This window comes from Otolemur garnettii, unplaced genomic scaffold (assembly GCF_000181295.1).
Source record: "Otolemur garnettii isolate 467f Iridium unplaced genomic scaffold, OtoGar3 scaffold00016, whole genome shotgun sequence".
NCBI lineage: Eukaryota > Metazoa > Chordata > Mammalia > Primates > Galagidae > Otolemur > Otolemur garnettii.
Genome location: NW_003852411.1, coordinates 30,025,142 through 30,035,509, shown reverse-complemented (window position 1 = coordinate 30,035,509; position 10,368 = coordinate 30,025,142). Strand labels below are relative to the sequence as shown.

At 49.4% G+C, this 10,368-nt stretch overlaps 1 pseudogene; it reads left to right on the top strand.

The window, feature by feature from the left end:
• The first annotated feature begins 2,299 nt into the window (after positions 1-2,299).
• On the top strand, positions 2,300-5,050 carry LOC100961404 (annotated as a pseudogene).
• The last annotated feature ends 5,318 nt before the right edge of the window (positions 5,051-10,368 follow it).

Here is a 10,368-nt window from a genome sequence, read left to right as displayed (position 1 = left end):
TTGGAGGTTGCTGTGAGCTGTAATGCCATGGCACTCTGCCCAGGGGGACAGCTTGAGGCTCTGTCTCAAAAAAAAAAAAAAAAAAAAAAGACCAGGAGTTTGAGGTTGCTGTGAGCTATGATGATGTCACAACTCTCTAACCCAGGACCACAGAGTGAGACTGTTTCAAAAACAAAAAAAATTATGAACAAAAGACAATCTGTGAAAAATATTTAGAACTTGTCACAAGTGGCCAGTCTCTTTAATATTTTAAAAAACTCATTACAGACTCAATGCCTATAGCTCAGTGGCTAGAGCACCAGCCACCTACACCAGCGCTGGTGGGTTTGAATCCAGCCTGGGCCCGCCAAACAATAATGACAACTACAACAACAACAAAAAAAGCTGGACATTGTGGCAGGCGCCTGTAGTCCCAGCTACTTGGGAGGCTGAGGCAAGAGCATCGCTTAAGCCCAAGAGTTGGAGGTTGCTGTGAGCTCTGATAACACAGCACTCTACCCAGGGTGACATAGTGAGACTTTATCTCAAAAAAAGAAGAAAAAAAAAAAAACTCAGACAAACCAGTAAGAAAAAGTGCCTGCCACCATACCTGGCTAGTTTTTTCTATTTAGTAGAGATGGGGGTCTCACTCTTGCTTAGGCTGGTCTCAAACTCCTGAGCTCAAGAAATCCACCCACCTCAGCCTCCCAGAGTGCTAGGATTACAGGAGTGAGCCACTGTCCCCTGCTCTTTTATACTTTTAGTTTTGAGCAGGTATATCTATTACCTATTCAAAAATAAGTATTTTAAAGCCGTGTGAGGCTCAGCACCTATAGCTCAAGCGGCTAGGGCGCTAGCCACATACACCAGAGTTGGCAGGTTCCAATCCAGCCCCAGCCCACCAAACGACAATGACAACTACAACCAAAAAATAGATGGGTGTTGTGGCAGGCACCTGTAGTCCCAGCTACTTGGGAGGCTGAGGCAAGAGAATCACTTAAGCCTAAGTGTTGGAGGTTGCTATGAGCTGTGATGCCACAGCATTCTACCCAGGGTAACAGCTTGAGCTTAAATTCACGTGAGGTGTTTTTGTTTTGTTTTGTTTTGTTTTGAGACAGAGTCTCACTCTGTCACCCTGAGTATAGTGCTGTGGCATCATACTTCACAACAACCTCAAACTCTTGGGCTTACAAGATCCTGTTGCCTGAGCCTCCTGAGTAGCTGAGACTACAGGTGCTCAGCACAACACCTGGCTAGTTTTTCTATATTTAGTAGAGACAGGGTGTTACTCTTGCTCAACCTGGTGTAGAAATTCCTGAGCTCAAGGAGTCTACCTGCCTCAGCCTTCCAGAGGGCTACAATGACAGACATGAGCCACTGTACCCAGCATAGATTTTGTAGATTTTATCACATTCATTTTTTTTTTTTTTTTTTTTGAGACAGAGCCTCAAGCTGTTGCCCTGGGTAGAGTGCTGTGGTATCACAGTTCACAGCAACCTCCAACTTCTGGGCTTAAGCGATTCTCTTGCCTCAGCCTCCCAAGTAGGTGGGACTATAGGCGCCCACCACAATGCCCGGCTATGTTTTGGTTGTAGTTGTCATTGTTGTTTGACAGGCCCAGGCTGGTTTTGAACCCGCTCTGGTGTATGTGGCTGGTGCCTTAGCCTCTTGAGTCACAGAAGCCGAGCCTTATCATATTCATTTTATAAATATTTTTGTTTCCATGTACATGTTGTATAGAACTAATATACTATTGGCTTGGTGCCTGTGGCACAAGCAGCTAAGGTGCCAGCCACATACACCTGAGCTGGCAGGTTAGAATCCAGCCCGGGCCCGCCAAACAACAATGATGGCTGCAACCAAAGATAGCCAGGTGTTGTGATGGGCACATGTAGTCCCAGCTACTTGGGAGGTAGAGGCAGGAGAATTGCTTGAGCTCAGGAGTTGGAGGTTGCTGTGAGCAGTGATGCCACACCCTCTACCCAGGGTGACAGCTTGAGGTTCTGTCTCAAAAAATAAAAATAAAAATAAAAATAAAGGAGCTGTCGTGGACAGCCGCCTCACAGCGATAGCATCCGCAGCACTGGCTGGGGACAGCAGTGGTGGCGGTAGTGGTGGGCAGCAGGGGCTTGTGACCAGGAGCCACCCTCGGACTGGGCATCATGAGCAGCGAGCCCGAAGCAAAGGTCCTTCACACCAAGCGGCTTTACCGGGCTGTGGTGGAGGCTGTGCATTGACTTGACCTCATCCTTTGCAACAAAACCACTTATCGAGAAGTGTTCAAACCAGAGAACATTAGCTGAGAAACGAGTTGCGTGACCTCTGTGTCAAGCTTATGTTTCTGTACCCGGTGGACTATGGGAGGAAGGCTGAGGAGCTACTATGGAGAAAGATATATTATGAAGTTATCCGGATAGCTTATCAAGACGAACAAAAAGCACATCCACAACCAGAGCACTCTGGAGTGTGCCTAGAGGACACACTTGGTTGCTGGCATTGGCTTCTACCAGCATCTCCTTCTGTACATCCTGTCCCTCTACCAGCCTATGTCTGCCTCAGAGAAGGAGATGGATTGGAAACAGATGGCATGCCACCAATATCTAGTGTACCTGGGGGATTTGTCATGATACCAGAATGAATTAGCTAGTGTAGACACTGAGCTGCTAGCTGAGAGATTTTACTACCAGGCTCTGTCAGTAGCTCCCCAGATTGGAATGCCCTTCAACCAGCTGGGCACCCTGGCAGGCAGAAAGTACTATAATGTGGAAGCCATGTATTGCTATCTGCACTGCATCCAGTCAGAAGTGTCCTTTGAGGGGGCCTATGGGAACCTCAAGCGGCTGTATGACAAGGCAGCCAAAATGTACCACCAGCTGAAGTGTGAGACCCCCAAACTCTCTCCCAGCAAAAAGTGATGTAAAGACATTGAAAGGTTGCTGGTGAATTTTATGTATTTGCAAAGCCTCCTACGGCCCAAAAGCAGCTCTGTAGACTCAGCTCACCGCTCTTTGCCAGTCAGTCCTGGAGGACTTCAACCTCTGTCTCTTCCACCTGCCCTCCTCACCCAGCCCCAGCCTGGCCAGTGAGGAGGAGGAGGAGTGTGAGAGTGGCTATGCTTTCCTCCCGGACCTTCTCATCTTCCAGATGGTCATCATCTGCCTATGGGTGTGCACAGCTTGAAGAAAGCAGGGTCCAGGCAGTACAGTGCAGCCATTGCTTTTACCCTGGCCCTCTTCTCTCACCTTGTCAATCATGGCAGGCTGAACTGGAAGAGAGGGAGAACGCTGCATTCCAGAGTGATGGCACAGATGAACCAGAGCCCAAGGACCCTCTGGAGAAAGAGGAGGAGCCAGACCCCGAGCCTCCTCCCGCAGCACCCCAGGCAAGTGAGGGCAGAAAGAGCCGCAAGTTCTCTCGCCTCTCCTGCCTCTGCTGCTGCCGACACCCACCCAAAGCTGGTGATGACAGTGACCTGAGTGAAGGTTTTGAGTCAGACTCTAGCCATGGCTCAGCTGGGGCCAGTGAGGGCTCAGACAGCAGCTCTGATAAGAGTCTTGAAAGTGGGGTAACAGCCTTTGATGCTGAGACAGACTCAGAAGTGAACAGCCAGGAGTCTCGATCAGATCTGGAAGATATGGAGGAGGAGGAAGGGACACAGTCCCCAGCTCTGGAGCCCCCTCGGGCCAGAGCACAGGCTCGCGATTCCCTCAATGGCCCACTGGCTCCAGTGAGGCTAGCTTTGCTAGCAACCTGCAAGCCATGTCCACCCAGATGTTCTAGACCAAACACTGTTTTCGACTGGCCCCCACCTTCAGCAACCTGCTCCTCAAGCGCACCACTGAAGCTCACACCCTGGCTGGCCCGAGGCCCTTTGTCAATGGGGATGTGGACAAGCCTTCAGAGCCAGCATCCCAGGAGGGCTCTGAGTCGGAAGGGAGCAAGTGCAGCAGGCCCTCCTGTCGAAATGAGTGCAGGGTCCAGGAGAAGCTGCAGGTCCTGGCTGCCAAAGGCCTGCTTCCTGCTGTGAAAGTCTTCCTGAACTGACTGTGGACCAACCCCGACCACATCATTGTGTGTGCACAGAGCTCTCAAAGTCTGCGGAACCGCCTGTCTGTGTTGCCAGCTGCGGATGAACTCCAAGAGTTTGGCCTGGCCCTGTGTCCTGAAGTCCAGGGTCTTCTCAAAGGCTGTGAATTGCCTGACCCTCCCACATCCCCTAAGCCTGCTGCTCCCAGAGGACACTGCTCTTTGTAACCTGCTCACTGACACTTCAACTTTGATGTTAATCAGCCTCTGCTTAGTGTGCTGGAGGAGTCAGTGGTGCTTGTCTGCTGTATTCGCAGCTCTGGTCACTTTGTTACCCACCCACAAGGCGGCATCCTGCAGTTTAACCCGGGAGGTCGGCATCTTCGTCAGTGTTGCCCAGGCTGAGCAGGAGGGCCTGCTGCAGCAGGCCCAGGCACAGTTCCACATGGCGCAGGAGGAAGCTCGTCAGAACCGGCTATAGCCCAGTTACAACTTCAGCTGGAGGTCTCTCAGCTGGAGGGCAGCCTGCAGAAGGCCAAGGTCCAGTCAACTATGTCTCCCTACCTTGTCCCTGACACCCAGGCCATCTGCCACCACCTCCCTGTAATCCACCAGCTGGCCACTAGTGGGCGTTTCATTGTTATCTTCCCAAGGACAGTGATTGATGGCCTGGATTTACTGAAGAAGGAACACCCAGGGGCCCAGGATGGGATCTGGTACCTGGAGGCTGAGTTTAAAAAAAGAAATAGATACAATTGCTGCCAGAAGGAAGCAGGAAAGAGCTTCCAGCAGCATAAGCTGAAGAGGCAGGATGCAGATGCTGGGATGCTCTAAGATCTTAGAGAGCTGCAAACAGCTGATGCTGGCCCAGGGGACAGACAAGGAGGACCCAAGCGGCATGGTGACCATCATCACAGGCCTTCCACTGGACAACTGCAGTGTGCTTTCAGGCCCTATGCAGGCAGCCTTGCAGGCCGCTGCCCATGCCAGTGTGGACATCAAGAATGTTATGGACTTCTACAAGCAATGGAAAGAGATTGGTTGAAACTGACCTCCAGGCCCTCAGTGGGGCTAACTCCAGATCTCTGTTGCCCTCCCTGGCAGCCAGGATACCACCTGTAGCTAACCCCACCCCCCAACCCCCACCACTCAGACACTCGCACACAGGAAGGAGGCCTAGCTGTGCAGAGGCTGCAGGGAGGGCCCAGGAGCCAGCTGGGAGGGTGGGGTCCCCCTGTTGCCAAGATGACATTAAGAAAGGAGGACAGGGCTCAGCGCCTATAGCTCAACCGGCTAAGGCGCCAGCCACGTACACCTAAGGTGGCGGGTTCGAATCCCCAGCCCGGACCCGCCAAACAACAATGATGGCTGCAACCAAAAAATGGCCAGGCGTTGTGGCGGGCGCCTGTGGTCCCAGCTACTTGGGAGGCTGAGGCAGGAGACTCGCTTGAGCCCAGGAGTTGGAGGTTGCTGTGAGCTGTAATGCCACGGCACTCTACCCAGGGGGACAGCTTGAGGCTCTGTCTCAAAAAAAAAAAAAAAAAGAAAGGAGGACAGTGCTTGGATCAGGAGAGTCCTGTGGTCTCCTAGCCAGCCTTCCTGCCTCAACTTCCCTGCTGTCCCTAAGGGCAGGTGGTAGGTGTGGGTATTTGCATTTCACTGGAGTGGTTCTTGTACACTTGAGCAGAAGGAATAGTGGAAGGGGCCCTTCTTCCTCATCCAAGATGCAGGGTGGTTGGGGCCAGGAGTTTGAACCTGGGAGAAGAGTTGGGTAATAGCAGGTGTCTGGCTGGTTCTCTGCAGACCCTTCCCCCTCAGGGACCATCCTCCTCATCTCCCTTTGCAGGGGCTGAGCAGCCCTGAGGGGTCTCACAGGAGCATGGCCCAGAGTGGCCTGCACCGGGTAGCAGGTCTGGGGCTCGCACATGCTTTCTGCCAGCACCCAGTCACTGCACTTTTGCTCTTTGTCTCCCTGTGTCTGGCTGCCAGCGTGGGGAGTAGACCCCCATCCAGGGCTGTGGGCTGTGTGGCCTGCTTGCATGCAGTGCGTGTGTGCACTGCCCGTGGGCACTGCGCTCTGCTGATGTGCTGGGACAGAGCGGGATGCCAGTGAGGAAAAGGGGTGCCGCCTGAGGCCACCCCTTACTGAGACAGGGGTTGGCCATTGTTGGGCAACAGAAGGAGAGGCCTCTCGAAGGTGGTTGGTCAGGGATCCTCTGTCCTGGAAGGGCGTGTGGGGCTGGCTGTGGGGTGTCAGATGCACATGTGGGGACAGAGATCATGAATAGCTCAGGGCAGTGAACGGCGTGCCAAGAGCAGGGCTATTCAAGGGAGGCTTTGGCCAGGCTTGCCCCTCTCCCTCAGGCTGAGGTGTAGTTTGGGGCTGGGGGCGATCTCAGCTCTGCTGCCCAACCCAACCCCAGTGCTGGCCCAGCTCCCAGCCGCACTTTGAGGGAACTGGCTTCTATTTCATCCTCTGAGACAGCAAGTCTGAGAAAACCCAGGGGAGTAGTTGTACCCCAGTTCCCGGCAGAGACTGAGACTGAAGCATCATTTTTAATAAAGACCCCTGCCCAAAAAAATTTAAAAAAATTTTTAAAAGAACTAATATACTATTAATGATTTCTGGAAGCTTTTTCCATCTGTTACAAATAAGATCTGTATATTTGCTTTTATTTAATATAATACTATTTTCCTTCATGCCTATCTGCGTTCACACACGCTCTGTGCTCTGCCTAGAATGCCATGCTTCCCCAGCTCTCTCTGGACCTACATGTTTTTTGGGGTTTTTTTTTGAGACAGAACTCAAACTGTTGCCCTGGGTAAAGTGCTATGGCGTCACAGCTCACAGCAATCTCCAACTCCTGGGCTCAAGCGATTCTCCTGCCTCAGCCTCCTAAGTAGCTGGAACCACAGGCGCCTGTTGCAATGCCTGGCTATTTTTTGGTTGTAGCCGACATTGATGTTTGGCGGGCCTGGGCTGGATTTGAACCTGCCAGCTCAGGTGTATGCGGCTGGCACCTTAGCCATTTAAGCCACAGGCGCCGAGCCACGGACCTACATGTTTAATAACTTATCCTACCTACATATTCTAGTTCAAATGCTATCAGCCTTATCTGCTTCTCTTAGGCATAGTTACTCAGTAGTTTGTATACCTCCAGAATAGGGTTTTCTTATTTTATGGTGATTGCCTGCATATTACATTAATTTCTCCTTCTCAGAGACCGTCTTTTTATCTTTGTTAACCAAATTGTTTGGCACTCCCTAACCCAGATCTTAGTGGCTAGTAGGTAGAGGTGAAGTCATAGTTCAGCTCAAAATCCAGCCAGACACACTGGCTCACTCCTGTAATTCTAGCACTCTGGGAGGCCAAGACTGATAGATTGCTTAAACTAAGGAGTTAGAGATCAGCCCTGAGCAAGAGCAAGACTCTATCTCTAAAAATAGCTGGGCATTGTGGTGGGTGCCTATAGTTCCAGCTACCTCAGGCAAGAGGATCACTTTAGCCCAAGAGTTTGAGGTTGCTGTGAGCTATGATGCCATGGCACTCTACTCAGGGCAACAGACGAGACTCTGTCTTAAATAAATAAACAACCCCCAAATCCATAGTTCCTGTGTCCCTGTGAATGATAACGATATCTCAGGGCATCATGTGCACCTCAGCCCATTCAAGGAAGGGGTTGGTTAACTCATACATGTTTCTGCAGCTCTGCTGTACTTAATTCAGAACCAACAGGCTCTTCTTGTGTGTTTAGAAACAGGTTCATTACTGATCACTGTCTGCCACGTTAGAGCTATCAGTAGTCCCCTGCCATGGCCCCCAACCCCTTAGATCCTGGATGCTCATTTCATATTGGCTTAAAGATGATAGAAAGACAGTTTCTAGAGCCAGACTGGCCTTGGGTTCAATTCCAGGTCTGTCTTTTAATGCTGTGTGAGAACTAATGTTTCTAAAATGCTTAGGACAGTGCCTAGTGCATAAACACTGTCTAAATGTTAGTTTAATGATATCATTCTCTTTCCCTGATGATGGTGAACCCAATTTTTCATAGAATAACAGAGACCAAGCTATAATTTACAAAAATTCTTTGTTGAAGTCTCCAGGATAATTAAAGGCACTAACATAAGAGAAAAAAAATTCTAAAACTGGCTACCCATCTACAGAGATCCTCTATACATAAGGTGACCAGACATCTCACTTTTGGCGGGACAGTCCCGATTTTTAACAATTTGTCCCGCATGCTGCGGCGTTTTAAAAAAGTCCGATTTTTGGAAAGAATGCATGACAAGCTAGGGAAGGGCAGGAGAATGGGAAGGGAATATACGGTTTTTGGCTGCTGAAAAGGTTAATGTAACTCCATTTGGGAATGAAGAGGTTAATGTAACTTCATTTGGAAGTGAAAAGGCTAATGTAAACTCCCTACTGCCCTCCTGGGCAAGGTCGCCCAGGTAGAATTGGTATCAGAAGGATACTGGCTCCCTCCCTTGCTTCTAGGCAAGAACAATTAGCTCAGAAGGAGCCAAACTGTCTGGAACAAACAAGTAGCCCTCCCCTCCCCCAGGGTCCCTAACCATAAACAGTTCAGCCAGTAGCCCCACCACCACCACCACCACCACCACCCCACCCCACCCCTGTGTCAATGGTGTCCCACTTTATCAATGTTAAAATCTGGTCACCTTATCTATACAGTGATCTTTCTTTTTTTTTTTTTTCAAGTTTTTGACTGGGACGGATTTGAACCCACCACCTCAAGTATATGCAGCCAGCGCCCTACTTCTTTGAGCCACAGGTGCCACTGCTACCCTCTTTCTTTTTTTTTAAGACAGTGATTTTTCAACCAGTGTGCAGTGGCCCACTGGTATGCCATAAGAGAATCTTAGGTGTGCTGCAAAAATTTTTAAAAGTCATCAATTAGACCAAGCGCAGTGGTTCAAGTCTGTAATTCTAGCACTCTGGAAGGCCGAGGCAGGTGGATTGCCTGAGCTCACAGGTTCAAGATCAGCCTGAGCAAGAGCAAAGACCCCATCTCTAAAAATAGCTGGGTGTTCTGGAGGGGACCTGTACTCCCAGCTACTGGGGAGGCTGAAGTAAGACAATCTCTTGAGCCCAAGATCTTGAGATTGCTGTGAGCTATGAAAACACAGCATTCTACCGAGGATGATAAAGTGAGACTCTGTCCCAAAAAAAAGAGAATCACTTGAGCCCAAGAGTAGAGGTTGGTATGAGCTATGATGCCATGATACTCTACCAAGGGTGACAAACTGAGACTCTGTCTCAAAATAAATAAATAAATAAATAAAGATCATGAAATTATTTTCAAAAGAGGTTCAAGCCAGGTGTGGTGGCTCATGCCTGTAATCCCAGCATTTAGGAAGCTGTGACACAACAGCACTCTACTGAGGATGACAAAGTGATGCTGTCTCAAAAAACAAACAAGAAAAAGAAATTCAAAACACAGCTCAGTACCTATGGCTCAAGTGGCTAAGGTGCCAGCCACATACACCTAAGGTGGCAGGTTCAAATCCAGCCTGGGCTAGCCAAACAACAATGATGGCTGCAACCAAAAAATAAAAAAAATAGCCAGGCATTGTGGCAGGCGTCTGTGGTCCCAGCTACTTGGGAGGTGGAGGCAGGAGACTCGCTTGCGCCCAGGAGTTGGAGGTTGCTGTGAGCTGTGATGTCATATCACTCTACCCAGGGGGACAGCTTGAGGCTCTGTCTCAAAAAAAAAAAAAAAGAAAGAAAGAAAGAAATTTAAAACACAGTAAATATATTCTATTTTTTACTCTTTTCTTTTTGATCCACATAATTTAAGTGTGCCGTGGAAGTTTAACTGTAGGTTCAAGTGTGCCATGAGATAAAAAAGGTTGAAAAACACCACTCTGTAGAGTAGCTTCCTGCCTCTAAGATGCCAGCATTCCTTTCACCATTACTAGGTATATTCCAGCATATTAGAGTACAAACCAAGACCTTAAAGACCAGAGAGAAGAAAAGTTTCTCTTGGTTTCCCCCCAATCCAATTTTTTTTCTTTTTTTTTTTCTTTTTGAGACAGGGTCTTACTCTGTAGTCCTGGGTAGAATAGTAGGCTCAAGTGATCCTCTTGCCTCAGCCTCCCAAGTAGCTGGGAATACAGGCACCCACCACAATGCCTGGTTAGTTTTTCTATTTTTTTCCTGGGCTCAAGTGATCCACCCACCTTAGCCTCCCAGAGCAAGGATTACAGGCGTGAACCATCACACCTGGCCCAATATTTTTTCTATAATTTGGTATTTATTTTCTGTCCCAGGAGCTGTCCTTCCCCATAATGACTGACAATAGGACTTTGAGTTACTGTCAGGGGCTCTCCTATGTACCCAATGTA